The following is a 17,881-nucleotide window of genomic DNA, read 5'->3' as shown; positions in this document are numbered from 1 at the left end:
ATATTCCACCTCTCCACCAATTCCAATTTTGGTAGCCAGTGGGGTTCGGGGTGGGGGCACTTTCTGGAGTGCTAGTATAGGTGTTGTGGGCCGAAGGGACTGGTTTCCAGAGGGCTAGTTTGGATATTGTGGGCCGAATGGATTCTTGGACTGGCAGCTCAGTCACTCAGACCTGGTGGGCTGACAGCTCAGTCACTCAGGCCTGGTGGGCTGGCAGCTTAGTCACTCAGGCAGCTCAGTCACTCAGGCCTGGTGGGCTGGCATCTCAGTCACTCAGGCCTGGTGGGCTGGCAGCTCAGTCACTCAGGCCTAGTAGGATGGCAGCTCAGTCACTCAGGCCTGGTGGGCAGTTCAGTCACTCAGGGCTGGTAGCTCAGTCACTGAGGGTTGGTGGGCTGGCAGCTCAGAAACTGCCAGAAATTCTGCCCAAAACAGGTGAGCGACACTGTGAGAGTGAAGGGGGAGAGGGTGGAGAATCAATTTTAGAACATTTTCATCTTTTTCCGCAGATCACAGCAATGAAGGAGGAAAGTCTATCCTGGCCTGGATCTCACAGGAAGCCAATGAAGGGAGGGAGAAAAATACTGGGGTGAGTTTTAAGACTTGCAGGGGGAATACTTACTGATGGGCCGATGGGACTCCTCCTGGGCTAGTACAGGCCTGATGGGCCAAACAAATCTGAGTGAAATCTCAGGGAAAGGCACTTTTTCTGGCATGGCACAGGCCTATTATGCCAAAATGCTCCTCCTGGGCTAATACGGGCATGTTGGACAAAAGGGACTCGTTTCTGGGCTAATAGGGGCCATGTAGGCTGAAATGAATGGTTTCAGGCAGGCCAAACAACTCAATTCATTTCATTTCATTTCCATTTCAATTTCAAGCACAGGGCAGGCCACCCACAACTCATTTCATTTTCACTTAATTTCCAATTCAAGCACAGGGCAGGCCAAACAACTCATTTTATTTCCATTTCCATTTCCAGCACAGGGCAGGCCAAACAACATCATTTCATTTCAATAAATGTACGTACCTGTTATGCAGCAGAAAACTGAGTTTTCATACGCTTCTCGTCCCGCGAATCAGGAGAAATTCACAAAGTAGGGGACTTTTGAATTTCGCTGTCTTTTGAGGCCGGAGGTTCGCATTTATTCTATTTATAGCCATGTGGGACGGCTCAAGCTGAGTGACGGTAATGACCTCAATCATCGGGACAAGAATGTTTTGAAAAAAACGGCAAGATTTATAATTTTTGTCTAGAAGAGGAATTTTTTTTAAGGGTGATAAATATTTTAATTATTAATACCTACCGTTTAAAAGTATTTTCATTTCAGATAGATCCCCCATTAAATAAATATGCTGACGAAATTTCACTCGTAATCTTCGGGACATGCGATTTTCGGTGGGGTGGGGGGCATCGAACATCGGGAACAAACATAAAAAAAACACTTTATTAATTGAGGGTTTAATCTTTATTCATGAGGATTATGTTTATTAACAATATAGAAAAAGAAGAAAAGGGATAGAATTACAGATTTTCAAAGTAGCGGGACATAAAAGTAGACACTTACTGAAGAATCACCCGTATAAGACCATGAGAGGAATAGGTCATGTAGATGTAGTCTCTTGCCCAGAGTAGGTGAATCGAGGACCAGAGGGCATAGGTTTAACGTGAAGGGGAAGAGATTTAAAAGGAATCTGAAGGGTAACCTTTACTCAAGATCCTTATCCGTTTTTGGTATGTGTTATTGTTGATTCGTTAAGAGTTTCTGGCAATTTCTGTTGAGTGAAAGCATAATTATATAATGTCTGTAGACGTGGAGAGATCAGATCATTAAATTTTTTAATAAAATTCAGAGTTTAAACCATTAGGACCTGCAGCCTTTCCGTTTTTCAAAGATCTAATGGACTCTTCAATATCTTTTACTGATATTTCAGCACCTAATAATTCTCTCTCATTCAGATCTAAGCCTGTAAAATTACATTTCTGTAAGAATGTTTCCATTCTCGCAGGACAATCTGTCGTTTTGGCTGAATAAAGTGTTTGATAATATTGTAAAAATTTGTCATTGATATCCTTGGGCAATGTTAGTGTTTCTGGATTTGGATTGTTTAAAATGTTGGTAAAGTAAATTTAACAGTAATGGAATTGGGTATATATTTTAAGGTACTATTATATATTTGAACTCTTCTTTGAAGGACGTAGCACTGAAGCAATTGGATGAATGGACTCCTAAGCCATATGACGGATTCAAAACTTTTTTTTACCATCATAGTTCAATTATCCATGATAATTGATGTACGCAAAGATGAAGTATTCCACACATTGCAACTATGTTTATTTCAAAAATACCGTGACAAATTCCGAATTAAACTGTCTTCTGACATTATGCATGAAATCCAATTTATGTAAAGTAAAATTCTTGTTTTCTTCCTCATTCTTCCATTTGCACATCTCTGGTTGAGAAACAATCAATTCCAGGTTTCTTCAAATGAAGCTCCACAAATGGAACAAAAGGCTATGTGGGTATTACCATATACATTCATTACACCAGGTTTCTTCAAATGAAGCTCCACAAATGGAACAAAAGGCTATGTGGGTATTACCATATACATTCATTGCAGGGAGACAGAGTACAAGGGTACAAGTGAGAGAGGAGGAGAGAGAGAGTATGAAGGGGAAAAAAACATTTTCATATCCTAACACTCTAGGATATTGTTTCACAATTCTATTGTGGTTTCAGGGCAACCTCAAAAGAACAGACCACCATGTCCTTTATAAGCCCAGTTTCGCTGCTTTGCAAAAGGGGCATCTGCAGACCATGCCCACAACTTTTACATTTACTGCAAGAGTATTGATAAACCTCCACAAGATGGCAATAAAGCCAAAGATATTTTAAACAGGTTGAATTTCACAACTCCCAGGTTTAGCTAGGTGAGAAATGGCTGTTCACCCAATAGAACTCTACTGCGAATCTCAGAATAAATGTTCTCCCTGTTGGCTTATAAAATTCTCATCCAATTTCCATCAAGTATATTTCAGCTCTCCTGAAGCTACTAACTCCTGCTTGGCTAGCTCAGTACCATCCGCTCTTTGCTAGTCTTCACATACAGGCCTAGCTACATCAGAATAAAGGACACAACAATCCAGTTGAATCCTTCCAGAAACACCTAACTATAAATTATAATTAGGGTGGTATGTAGGTGTCCTAACTCAAAATCTGGACTATTTATATTGAATTTTGATCTCAGCTAATGTCAACACAATGCAGATGGGTAATAAATCTGGAACAACTGACCATCTTCACTAAATGCTATCATATGTAGCAGGATAAGTCCTACAGAAAATTTAAATCAAACTATAAACTTTATGATCTCCTTGCATCACTCAAATGAAAATAGATATGCCCCATCTAAGACAATTCTGAAGTTCAGCAATGCCCAAATACTGAACTTTCAGCTAACTTCTATATTTCCCCCCCCAACTATCTTTTCAGGATTAAAATATCCATCCACATGTTCCCTCAGAAATATCTGCATAGCAGATACTGAATGACAAAGTAAAAAGGGGCCAATTGTCAGATTAAACAGACCATTTTATATTGAGTTGCACCAGCAGAACAGCCAGTTACATGCAAGTAAGGACAAGAGAACTGATCAAAGAGTTGCTGTCCATATTCTTGGTGTAATCCAATATTGCAGCTATAAGGGAATGCTTTTATTCATATTTAATTAGGAGCCACTTTACTAATTACAGTACAACTATAGTGTTCTCAACCAAGAATTATAATCTATGCAATAACATCTCTAACATAATGCAGCAATCAAGACACTTATGGGATATTTGTCCACAATTACAGAACTAAAGAAATATATTACAGAATTGCATAAAAGGAAATGATTAAACAAATCGGAATGAAGTTTAACATATAGCAAAACATTGGAATTTTTATACATTAATTTTAAGCTGGTCAATAAAATTAGTTATTCTTTTAAATATTATAACATATTATTCAAGGCTTCATGAAGATCTTAATCGGTCTTTTTGTCTGAAGTATCTGATAATTCTTGTGTTGATGCCATCTGCAGTGTTGTTAATGCAATCCCCATCTCCCTTCATAGATGAATGGTCAGACTAAAGAAAAAGGACATGTGATCAATTACAACTCTATATATCAGTGGCACCTATGGGAAATTAAAACAAGTTTGTTATTTTTCTTCAATTCAAGTTATTAGCAGTCGATTGGAATTCAGCATCATGGTTCTGTTGACCAACACTCTGTCTCACAGTGACAAGCATGCATTCAGAAAGAATCACCAGAAACATTGATTACTCTATTGCCTCAAATAAATAAATTATTAAAGGACAATAAACTGAATTATTTTAACTCATCTGTCACATCAGGTAAGATGTACATGTACAAACCAAATCCACATATTAAATAAAGGTGTTTTCTTGATCCAAATCACTCATTACACAAGGAAATGAGTGAATCACCCACCACTCTTGCAATTAGCAGGTACATAATGTGTCGTAGCAAAAAAAGGGGATAAAATGAAAGTGAAGTGTAGAAAAAGAAAAAAAGCACACGTTTGACTAATCTTCTTGAATTTTTTGAAGAGGTTACTCAGGAAATTGATGAGGGTAAAGCAGTGGATGTTGTATATATGGACTTCAGTAAGGCCTTTGACAAGGTTCCTCATGGAAGGTTGGTTAAGAAGGTTCAATGGTTGGGTATTAATGGTGGAGTAGCAAGATGGATTCAACAGTGGCTGAATGGGAGATGCCAGAGAGTAATGGTGGATGGTTGTTTGTCAGGTTGGACGCCAGTGACTAGTGGGGTGCCACAGGGATCTGTGTTGGGTCCACTGTTGTTTGTCATGTACATCAATGATCTGGATGATGGTGTGGTAAATTGGATTAGTAAGTATGCAGATGATACTAAGATAGGTGGGGTTGTGGATAATGAAGTAGATTTTCAAAGTCTACAGAGAGATTTATGCCAGTTGGAAGAGTGGACTGAAAGATGGCAGATGGAGTTTAATGCTGATAAGTGTGAGGTGCTACATCTTGGCAGGACAAATCAAAATAGGACGTACATGGTAAATGGTAGGGAATTGAAGAATGCAGGTGAACAGAGGGATCTGGGAATAACTGTGCACAGTTCCCTGAAAGTGGAATCTCATGTAGATAGGGTGGTAAAGAAAGCTTTTGGTGTGCTGGCCTTTATAAATCAGAGCATTGAATATAGAAGTTGGGATGTAATGTTAAAATTGTACAAGGCATTGGTGAGGCCAATTCTGGAGTATGGGGTACAATTTTGGTCGCCTAATTATAGGAAGGATGTCAACAAAATAGAGAGAGTACAGAGGAGATTTACTAGAATGTTGCCTGGGTTTCAGCAACTAAGTTACAGAGAAAGGTTGAACAAGTTAGGGCTTTATTCTTTGGAGCGCAGAAGGTTAAGGGGGGACTTGATAGAGGTCCTTAAAATGATGAGAGGGATAGACAGAGTTGACGTGGATAAGCTTTTCCCACTGAGAGTAGGGAAGATTCAAACAAGGGGACATGACTTGAGAATTAAGGGACAGAAGGTTAGGGGTAACATGAGGGGGAACTTCTTTACTCAGAGAGTGGTGGCTGTGTGGAATGAGCTTCCAGTGAAGGTGGTGGAGGCAGGTTCGTTTTTATCATTTAAAAATAAATTGGATAGTTATATGGACGGGAAAGGAATGGAGGGTTATGGTCTGAGCGCAGGTATATGGGACTAGGGGAGAATACGTGTTCGGCACGGACTAGAAGGGTCGAGATGGCCTGTTTCCGTGCTGTAATTGTTATATATGTGCATAATCAAAAATGTACTTGTACCTGAATTAGGGCAACTTTTTGGGACAGAGTTGTTTGTTTTTTCATGGTTCATCTATAATTCCATCATTTAATACAAAGGACACCTAGTTTTATAACACCTTTAAAACTAAAACAGGTCTAATCTACAGCTGGGGAGAAATAAACAAAAGCTTGAATAAAATTAATATCAAGAAGCTTCCCGACAGTGAGAAACAACACAAATAAATTCAAGGGCGAGGTACCAGTGGCAAGGAGAATGGAGAGGGAATAATCACTACATCTGTTGCACACTTTTTAGTCAGTTAAAAATACAGCCTGCAAAAAATCTGGAAACAAGGTCCTTGTGTGGATCCCTGGAGGGATATTTTATAAATAGCCGGAATAAAAAAAAGGTAAAACACTGCAAGACTTCCTGTAATAATGTGAAATATTTACCAGGTAATTACCAGAAAACTACAATCTGTAAAAATAACTATAAAGCAAAGCAAGGCAATAACATTTTTGGTACTAGCTATGTTTGAAACTCCACCTTTCAATGGACTCCTCCACTTTATCACTGATGTGAACTTTTACAGGGCAATTAATCAGCTTCTCTTCAGAATCTGTTCTACATTACCAGCAAGAGTCAAGTTATAGATAAGTCCCACATCATGAAGGTTCACATCATTAGTAAGCATACCACCTATTTTTGTGTCATCAACAAGCTTACTATTCATACCTTATATATTTTCATCCTAATCGTTGACATATGACAAACATCAATGGGCCCAGTAGTGATCTCCGAGGCACAGCACTAGCCACAGGTCTCCAGTACAAAAGTAACCTTCCATCACCACCCTTTGCATCTTACCACAAAGCTAATTCTGTACAATGTTAGCTAGCCCTGAATCCTCCAAGGACGTAACCTTCCCAAACAGCCTATTGTGCAAGGCTTTGCTGAAGTCCACATTGACTATGCCTACAACTCTGCCCTCATCAACCTTCTTGATTACTTCTTCCAGAAAGTCAGTCAAATTCATGAGTCATGATCTCCCAGACATAACGTCTTGCTGACTATACCTAATTAACCCAAATGCACATATTTTATCCCTCAGAATCCTCTCCAGTAACTTACCTACCAGAGATGCTAAGCTTACTGGTCTGTAATTCCAAGTTTTTCTCTGCAGCCCTTCTTAAATAGATGCACTTCTTAAATAGAAACCCATTAGCCACCCGCATATGGCACATCACCAGTGGCTAATGATGATTCATATATATCTCAGCTGCCGTTCAGTTGCTTTAAGGTGAGACCAGCAGCTAACAATGGCCTTTTTCCTTTATCATCATTACCTTTTTGCATATCTTTCATTCATTGTTCTTTATCTTTCTAGATCATCGTCTATATCTCTTGTTCCCTCATCGCTACCAGTCTGAAGGGTCACGACCAGAAATGTCACCCATTCCTTCTCTCCAGAGATGCTGCCTGTCCCTCTGAGGTATTCTGGCTTTTTGTGTCTATCTTTGATTTAACGTGAGATTGGAAATTGTTTGAACACTCATTTTATTCCCTTTCCTGCTGAGAATTTTAGTCCTCAGTATTTTTTTAATTTTCAGGATTGTATGGGATATCAGATTTTCACAGCAAAGAATGGATGCCGATTGTGTGGAATTTTAAAGATAAATTGAAATAAGTCGCAAAAATCCAAAAGGGAATTTCACTTAGCCAAACATTGTTGGAAGAAATACACCCTTACTGTCTTGGACTATGAACAAAAGCTATTACAGACTCTGCAGCAGAATAGTATTTGGTTCCTTTATTAGTGCCAGCCGATTAATGATTTCCTTCAGTGGTCTGTGAAGCACTGCTGATATTATCTGTGCTAAAACTCTACAGATAGCAGCTTCTGAGCTTTGATGTCACATGCTCTCACTTTCTTACGTCTGTTCTTTCTCCCCTGTAATAATCATAACAGAAGAATGAATATTGGATAAAATGCATGCAAATGAATATGGTGAAAAGCAGCAAGATAACAAAACTGCAGATGATTACATAAATTTTTATTCATCCCAAGCCGGCTTGATATCGTCACTAAATTCTAATCTGGTACATTTTAATAAATTGATATTAGTGGAACCATGGTAGATAGGAATCACACGGAAATGTGGAGGTAGATTTGTGATTAGGCTTGAAGAGCCAGGTGGCAGCTCTTGCTTCTTATGCTCTGTTCCACTGGACAATTCTATTGTGTTGCAGATTAGTTATTTATAGTTTTCCCCAACACACAATCCAATTAACAGGATCATATGAACCCAGGAGATCATATTTCTGATATTGCCTTACAACACAGAAGAAGACTGTCACATTTATTCTAATTCTCAGAACATTCCCATCAGTCCTACTCCTCCACTTATTTCCCTGGAACCTAATAGAACAGCATGCACAGGAACAAGACCGTCAGCCCACAATGTTGACGATGTACATGATGTCAAGACAAACTCTTATCTGCCTGCATGTAATCCATATCCCTCCATTCCTCTCAAATGCCACTATCATATCTGTCACACCACTGCCCCAGGCAGCACAATCCAGGCACTCACCAGCCTCTGTGTAAGAAAAAAACATCTGCCCTGTATGTTGCCATTAAACTTTGCCTCTTTCACCTTAAACCTATGCCTTCTAGTATTTGATATGTCCACTCTGGGGAAAAAAGTTCTGACTGTCTACTTTATCTACACCTCTCATCATTTTATGTACTTCTGTCAGGTCGCTCCTCACCCTCCAGCGTTCTGAAGAAAACAATCAAAGTCTGTCCAAACTCACCATGTACCTACTACCCCCCCATTCAGGCACCATTCTGACAAACTTCCTCTGCAAAGACTCTCCATCCTTTATGTAATAGAGCAACCAGAACTGTATGCAATACTCCAAATACAACTTAACCAAAGTCCATCACAGCTTAACCAAAGTCCATTGCAACACAACGCCCTGACTCTTATACCCAATGCCCTGACTTATGAAGGCAAACGCCACAAGCCTTCTCTCTGCTTGTGTTGCCACTTTCAGGAGGTATGGACTTGGACACCAAGATCCCTCTGCACCTCAATGCTGATCACGGTCCTGCTAATAATTGTATACTTCCCCCTTCCATTCGACCGGCCAAAGTGCAACACTTCAAACCTGCTCATATTAAACCATCTGCCATTTCCACGCCCATTTCTGTAGCTGATCTATATAATCGCTGTATGGGTTGATAGCCTTCCTCATAATCCGTGAAATCACCAACCTTGATGTCTATTAACTTGGTAGCTTATTAACCGACCCATCTATGTTTACATCTGTCCTTTATACATATATTACAAGCGAAAGAAGTCCCAGAAATTATCTCTGCATAACACCAGTTTCGAAGGTTACAGACCGTCAACTGAAATATTTTCTTTCCACTGCAACCCTGTCTTCTTCCACCACAACCCTCTGGATAATGGAATCCATATGACTAAATCACTGTTAATCCCATGCAATTTAATATTCTGGATCAACCTACCATAGGGTACTTTATCAAATGCCAAACTAAAATCCATGTTTCCACCACCTAATCCTTGTCGATCACCTTTTTCCACAACTCAAACAATCTTGATCAAGTTAGTAAGACATGACCTGCCATGCACAAAGACACACAGACTGTTCCTAATTAACTAATTTTCTTCCACGTGGGTACAAATACTATCCCAAAGAATTTTCTTCAATAGCTTCTACTGCTGACTTGAGGCTCACTGGCCTAAAATTCCCTGGATTATCTCTACTGTCCTACTTAAACAAAGGAACAACATTGAATGAATACGTTTAATGAATGAATGAGTTTATTGGCCAAGTATTCGCATACAAGGAATTTGCCTTGGTGCTCCACCCGCATTTGACAACGACATACAGTGACAGTTAGGAATGACATATAAAACATTAAACATTAATAATAAAACTTTAGTGATTAAACATGAGAGTTAAATAAAATTACAGAGCAAAATGAGGCTACAGATTTTTGATTATTGTTTTTATGTCTGGCTGTTGCAGCTTTGACAGTCCGGAGTCGCCTTCCAGAGGGAGCTACTCTTAAGTCCTCTGGGACGTCACCCGCAGCTAGAGAAGGCACAAAGATCTTCGTTAAGGTTCCCCCAATCTCTTGCTTCTCTCAATAACCTGGGACAGATCTCACCTGGCTCTGGGAACATATCCATTTTAATGCTTTTCAAGAGCCCGAAAACCTCCTCTTTCTTTAACTCAAACTGTCCTTGCATATCTCCGTTCTTATTTTCTATTAAATGACTACCTGCTAATTCTCCTGCCGTCATGCTCCACTAGATGACAGCCTACATGCATTGAAGCTAGAACCCGTTGGCTGTTGCAGCCTCTGCAATGGTCTAGTCAAATTATGCAATAATTAATCAGTCAGCTAGTATTATAGATTAGAAAGAGAGAAATTGGATTAAAAACATGAACATCGTGCATTTAAAAATCAGCTCATGTTTTAATAAAATCTTTAAATAAGTACTGTGCAGCTTAACAAAGTGCAATTTTAACCATAGCAATGTTTATTTATATGGATGCAATTTAATCTTCCCTCCCTTCAAGTCTGATTACCTTTCTTGTTGAAAGCATGGGCAGTAATTCAATGATCACGTCATAGACCATTAATAAAATGCGCCCCAAAATACCCAAGTTTAGAAAGTTCAGCTTTTGCACATTATTGACATATGTAACGTACAAGGAAGAATGATGGGTGCAAACTAATTTCTCAATAATCTACAGCAGCCAAAACAGCTCCACTGGTCTGAATATCCCTCAAAATCAACACATTGCAAAACTGCACAGCAAACCCTCTTGTGAAAAATTATAAAATGGAATGATATGCGATATCTGCAAAAACAATTTATAACTTCGTCACCTTAAATGTTCCATTATGTGCTTCAATTTTTGGTGTGGACGTTTCTTCTTTAACAGCTTTAGGCCACAGACGGGAAATAAAAGGGGAGATGAATGGATACACAATAGGCTCCAAGAACTTCTTGTAAACCCACAGTAGGACTGGAATGACGATGCAAGGAATGCAGACCATTGCTATGGATTAGAATATGGAAAAATATTTTTTTTAATTTTTGGAACACGATTCACGGCATATAATTGAAATTTCCCTCACACATCTATCATTCCCAACAGCAGAATCATACTTGTCAACCAAATGTTAAAATCCCTCCCCCTCCCCAACTTTTCCCATTTTGATTACATTTTGCCAGAATCAGACAGCATGGAAACAGTGCCTTGGCCAACTGAATCCAAACCAACCATCAGGCAACTATTTACGCCAAGGACAATTTACAATGATTAATTAACCTACCAACCAGCAATTCTTTGGGAAATGGGAGGAAAGATGCATGCAAGGACAGTCACGATACTCCACACAGATTACTGAGGAATTCAGGACTACACCCAAGTCACCAGTGTTGTGAGGCACTAATACTACCAACTGTGACTCTGTGCTTCCTGCTATTTGGCCTGATGAGGAATCTAATTTTGCGAAAATCATCACAGGATTATATATTTAAAAACAGGCACAAATAGCATAGCCTAAGAGAACCAAGTCTAGGCAACTTGATCTCACATCAAGCTAAAGACCTTGTCATCTCTTTAGGTCAATAATAATAATAATAATGGATGGGATTTATATAGCGCCTTTCTAATACTCAAGGCGCTTTTGGCACAACAACCATCGGGTGTATCCTGCTAGTGACAAAGCTCATCATTGAATCCAATGCTTTAACTGGAATTCTATGGTATTTTGATTTACAAGGTTCATGAAGGTGATCTAAAGTAATTTAAACTGTTTGGGGAGTTCAGTGACATCCACTTTCCAATAACAAGTTTGCAAAAATAGAGCAAAAGCATTTGCCAACTCTGCACTTCCATTTGTAAACAGTTTAGTTTATCATTGCCATGTGTACAGAGGAACAGTGAAAAGCTTTTGTTTGCATGCAATCCAGTCAAAGAATAGACAATACATGATTACAATCAAGCAGTCCACTTTGCACTGTTAAGGGTCAACATTTAGTGCAAGATAAAGTCTGATAAAAGATCACCAATGAGGTAGATGGGAGGTCAGGAACACATTTTTCTCAATTTCCCTAAATGGGTGTGTAATTAAAAATGTTCCATTGGAGAGCATCAGAAATTCCAGCCGATATGGCAACAACAACACCTAAAATCAAGTTTTCCAGTTAATAAAGACCATTGAAAGTTTATTCTCTCACAAAGATTATTACACTGAAATCAATCAAATATCTGCAAGACCATAGTCCAAGAAATATCAAGATTACTCTCATGTACGTATGAACTGCCTGGACAGTAAGCAAAACACCATTTTTCACTGCAACTCGGTACACATGACAATAATAAACCAATACCGTAAATTGTCAAACATTCCTTCCATTAATTTTAAAGAAACAGTTTGAGTGGCATAGAATAGTGGTTATAGGTGATAATGGTGCAGTTTATGTAATAATGTCACATACTGTACTTTATATGATATTTCTACAATTTTTAAAACACTTTAATGCAAAAATGGTTTGCTTTTAGAAATCCAAAATTGGATTTTTCAAAATAAAACACAGTTCAATTTACAAAAGATATTTTTAAAACAAAAAATATAACTCATTGGAAAAATCAATTACAGAATATCCAACAACTAAGACACTTCAATTGTATATGGGGAAAGCTATCGATGGGATTCTCCTAAATTATGGGAAGTGTTCCACATTTCCAAGATTTTCACATGATTCTTCATTGTCAGTGTGACATCTTGTATAGCTGTAACATTACATCTCAACTCTTGTACTCAATGTCCCTTCTAATAATGCAAGTTTGCCATATGCCTTAATCACTATCTTGTTTACCTGTATCCTAACTTTCAGGGAATTCTGTATTTTACTTGTACCACTAGGTCTCTCCGTTCTACAACAGTGAACCACAGAGCACCGTGTATATGCCATGCCTTGGTTCAACTTCCAAAAATGTAGGCACCAAAATCTCCAGCAGAACCCCAGCAATTTCTTCCCTTGCTTCCCACAATGCTCGAAGGACACACTTGGTCAGGGGTCTGACTTATCTACATTTGGTCAAGATTTATCTACATTTATTCAACTCCAGACCACCAACCATTTCTCTCTCATTATATAAATCTGTTTCACAACATCATTCTTCTCTTCCGTGAATTCCCCTGCTTCCGCAATCTTCTCCATAGTAAAAAATAAACAAGAAGTATTCATTTAAGACGTCGCCCAGAGATTCTCAAGGGGGCCTAAGTTTTTTGTTGATTTTTGCTGCCTTTTGGGCGACTATAGATTCACTGATAGTTGTTACCAAAGATTATAGAGGAACTAATCTTTGGTTGTTACCCCTGCGGGCTGAAAATATCATGACTCGTCTAAAATCTTTTCCTTAAGAAGATTCCAACCAATATCTTCCAAGAGATGCGGGATCATCGCACATGATCTCGCTGCAATTTCTCTACTACTTCGAAGTCTCTATCTACGTACGAAGTACAGGACTAAGCAAAGATCCCATAGCTATAGGATCTTTGCTAAGTACAGGACTGTGCACAGTGAGTACCAGGGTCAAAGCTGAGAGTCCGATTTGCCACACAACGCCATCTCTCTCCACTGCCGGCCTCCATGATCCTTCTTCCCAACCTAGGCCGTGATGGAGTCTTTACCAACAAAAATAGTACAACACCCCAGATGCAGAAAGCCGAGGACTCACCGCCAAAAGCTCGAGGCCCTGATCACCTTCGCGGCCCACTTAGTTCACCGGGGATGCCGTCCCAGCCAACCCGCTGCCTGTATCTGCCCGGCCCGGCCGTGTCACTTTGACCCAGACAGCTGCTCCCTCCCAGCGGCTGCTTGTGCTTGTGCTTGTGACCCAATGCGCGCCGTCGCCGTCGCCGTCGCCACCAAGTGGTTCGTCAGCGGCCGCGCCCTGGATGCGACGTGACGCGACGCGGTGCCGCTGGGCTGCGCCTCCCCGTGAACGTCATAGAGACCGCCTTGCCCAGTACAGGGACACCTGCCTGCACAGCGCCGGCCGCGACACAAGACTAGTCAAAAGTCTTTTATTGTCATGTATCCCAGCTAGAAAAATGACATTCTTACTTGCTGCAGCACAACAGAATATGTAAACACAGTACACTGTAAACAATATGATAAACGAGAAAAAAAGTATACACATACTCAAAAATCAAAATAGTGGTGCAATGATAAAAGTCTATTGATGTACAGAGCTTATTTGATTTTGTAGTGTTTAGTAGCCTGATGGCTGTAGGGAAGAAGCTGTTCCTGAACCTGGATGTTACCGTTTTTAAGCTCCTGTACCTTCTTCCTGGTGGCAGTGGTGAAATGAGAGTGGTGAATCTGTGGAATTCTCTGCCACAGAAGGTAGTTGAGGCCAGTTCATTGGCTATATTTAAGAGGGAGTTAGATGTGGCCTTTGTGGCTAAAGGGATCAGGGGGTATGGAGAGAAGGCAGGTACAGGATACTGAGTTGGATGATCAGCCATAATCATATTGATTGGCGGTGCAGGCTCAAAGGGCCAAATGGCCTACTCCTGCACATATTTTCTATGTTTCTATGAGTGAGCAGCCCAGATGGTGTGGGTCTCTGATGAAGCTGGCTGCGTTTTTGAGTCAGCGACTCCGATAAATCCCGTCGATGGTGGACAGGTAGAGCCGGTGATGGACTGGGCAGTGTTCACAACTTTTTGCAGCGTGAAATAGTGATATAGCATGGAAACACACCCTTCACCCAACTGCCCACACCGGCCAACATGTCCCAGCTACACTAGTTCCACCTGCCTGCGTTTGGTCCAAAACCCTCCAAACCTGTCCTATTCATATACTTGTGTAGGAAGGAACAGTAGCTACTGGTTTAAACTGAAGATAGATGCAAAATGCTGGAGTAACTCAGGCAGAATCTCTGGAGAGAAGGAATGGGTGATGTTTCCGATTTCAACATCGGGAGCCTGGGAGCTCCAAACCGGCGCGGCCTTGTCAGCTTTGGAAACCGCGGTCTCCAGCTAGAAAGCGGCCGTTCCAGGTGGCCCAGCCGCTGAGAGGACTCTCCCGATGCCGGGGCAACACCACCTGGTGAGAACGGCAAGGAACATCGGGCCTCCGTAGAGGCAATTGCGGTGGCCTCAATAGGCCTGACTTTGGGGTGAACTTGGGGTTGGGGACTGGACATTGTGCCTTCCCCCAGTGGTATCCATTGTTGGGGGGATGATTTTTTGTCTGTATGGTAATCCTGTTAGTCTTTGTCCAAGATGGCTGCCGTGAAGGGAGAGTGGACGCTGGCACGCTTTAGCTGCCGCTGCTCTCTCTTCACATTGTGTTTTTGATTTTTTGTTTTTGGACTGAATTCTATTTTTAATTTGTGTTTCTGTGATGTCTTTATTATTTATTTTATTCTGATTATATGTTTATATTCCTGTTAATCTATGTAAGGTGTCCTTGAGATGTCTGAAAGGCGCCCAATAAATAAAATGTATTATTATTATGTTTCAGGTCGAGACTATCGAAAATAGGTTCAGGAGGCCATTCGGCCCTTCAAGCCAGCACCACCATTCATTGTGATCATGGCTGATCGTCCCCAGTCAATAACCCGTGCCTGCCTTCTCCCCATATCCCTTGATTCCACTAGCCCCTAGAGCTCTATCTAACTCTCTCTTAAATCCATCCAGTGATTTGGCCTCCACTGCCCTCTGTGGCAGGGAATTCCACAAATTGGGAATTCCCAAAATTGGGAACATTTTTCCTGCATCTAGCTAGTCGAGTCCTTTTATAATTTGATATGTTTCTATAAGATATCCCCTCATCCTTCTAAACTCCAGTGAATACAAGCCTAGTCTTTTCAATATTTCCTCATGACAGTCCCGCCATCCCAGGGATCAATCTTGAGAACCTACGCTGCACTTTCATGAGAGAACCCATCCTGCACTGCCTCAATCACAAGGATGTCATTCCTCAAATTAGGAGACCAAAACTGTACACAATACTCCAGATGTGGTCTCACCAGAGCTCTATACAACTGCAGTAGAACCTCTTTACTCCTATACTGAAATTCTCTTGTTATGAAGGTCAACATTCCATTAGCTTTCTTCACTGCCTGCTGTACCTACACACTAATTTTCAGTGACCGGTGTACAAGGGCACCCAGGTCTCGCTGTACCTCCCCCTTACCTAACCCCAATGAGATAACCAGCCCCCTTGTTTTTGCCGCCAAAGTGGATAACCTCACATTTATCTATATTATACTGCATCTGCCACACCTGCCCACTCACTCGACCTGTCCAGGTCACCCTGCAACCTCCTAACATCCTCTTCACTGTTCACACTGCCACCCAGCTTTGTGTCATCTGCAATCTTGCTAGTGTCGCTCCTAATTCCCTCTTCCAAATCATTAATATATGGTAATCAGTTGCGGCCCCAACACCGAGCCTTGCGGCACTCCACTCGCCACTGCCTGCCATTCTGAAAAGGACCCGTTCACTCCTACTCTTTGCTTCCTGTCTGCCAACCAATTTTTTATCCACGTCAACACCCTACCCCCAATACAATGTGCTCTAATTTTAGTCACCAGTCTCCCGTGTGGGACCTTATCAAAGGCTTTCTGAAAGTCTAGATACACTACATCCACTGGCACCCCTTCATCCATTTTACCTATCACATCCTCAAAAAACCCTTCTTCAGATTGAAGAAACATCACCCATTCTTTCTCTCCTGAGACACTGCCTGTCATAGATACATAGAAAATAGGTGCAGTAGGCCATTCGGCCCTTTGAATTCTGTCCTGCTGTTATTCTTGCATTTTGTGTCTATCCACTATATTAAACTTTGGAATAGTCCCAGCCTCAACTACACCCTCTGGCAGCTTGTTCCATACACCCAACACACCCTTTGTGTGAAGTTTATTATTGTCATGTGTACCAAGATAGTGAAAAGCTCGTTTCCTGCTATCTAGACAGCAGAAAGACAACACATATCTTTCTAATCCTATCCTATCCATGTCTAAATGTTTTTAAAATGTTGTTATAGTACCTGCGTCAACTACATCCTCCGGCATCTTGTTCCATACACCACCCGTTTTGTGAAAGTTACCCGTCATGTTCCTATTCAAACTTTCTCCCATCACCTTAAACTTATGTCCATTGGTTCTTAATTCTCTTATTCTGGGCAACAAATTCTGCGCGTCTACCCGATATATTCCTCATAATTTTGCACATGTCTATAAGATCACCCCTCATCCTCCTGCACTCCAAGGAATATAGTCCTAGCCTGCTAACCTCTTCCTATAGCTCAGGCCTTCAAATCCTGGCAACATCCTTGTAAATCTTCTCTGCACCCTTTCCAACTTGACAGCATCTTTCCTATAACATGGTGCCCAGAACTGAATAAGTGCGGCCTCACTAACATTTTATATAATATCAACATGACCTCCCAACCTCTGTACTGAACTCTTGACGGATGAACACCAATGCGGTCTTTTTTGACCACCCTTGTCTACCTGAGGTGCCAATTTCAACGAACTTTGTACCTGAATTCCTACATTCCTCTGCTCCACATTTCCAAGTCCTCTCAGTGTAGTTCCTCCAGTGCTGTGTGTTTTTACTCAAGATTTCAGCATCTGCAGTTCCTTGTAATTCCAAGGTAGTGCTTCGATGTTTTGATCCATCCAATCAGGCCTCAACTTTATTTTACAAACCCAAATGTTTAAAAAGTTCTGTAATCCATCCCTAACATGGATCCACACTGTGTTAACTAGCAACTCCATTACCTTGCGAGTAGGACATCAAAGCACCATGGAAACCGGTTTCTGTAGCCAATTCCTCAAGAGGGTCACGACCTGAAAGGTCGCCTATTCCTTCGCTCCAGGGATGCTGCCTCACCCGCTGAGTTTCTCCAGCATTTTTGTCTACCTCCTTAACCCAACATTATTCTTGTAAACCTTCTCTGCACAATGAA

At 40.8% G+C, this 17,881-nt stretch overlaps 1 long non-coding RNA gene across 1 annotated transcript; it reads right to left on the bottom strand.

The window, feature by feature from the left end:
* Positions 1–1,454: 1,454 nt before the first annotated feature.
* On the bottom strand, positions 1,455–13,869 carry LOC116981010. Its single transcript, XR_004414140.1, has 3 exons — positions 13,629–13,869; positions 10,762–10,934; positions 1,455–4,132 (listed from the first exon to the last, which is right to left on the bottom strand). It is a non-coding gene; the product is annotated as an uncharacterized LOC116981010 (long non-coding RNA).
* Between the last annotated feature and the right edge of the window lie 4,012 nt (positions 13,870–17,881).

Source organism: Amblyraja radiata, chromosome 1 (assembly GCF_010909765.2).
Source record: "Amblyraja radiata isolate CabotCenter1 chromosome 1, sAmbRad1.1.pri, whole genome shotgun sequence".
NCBI classification, from domain to species: Eukaryota; Metazoa; Chordata; class Chondrichthyes; order Rajiformes; family Rajidae; genus Amblyraja; species Amblyraja radiata.
This window is presented reverse-complemented; position numbering and strand designations above follow the sequence as displayed.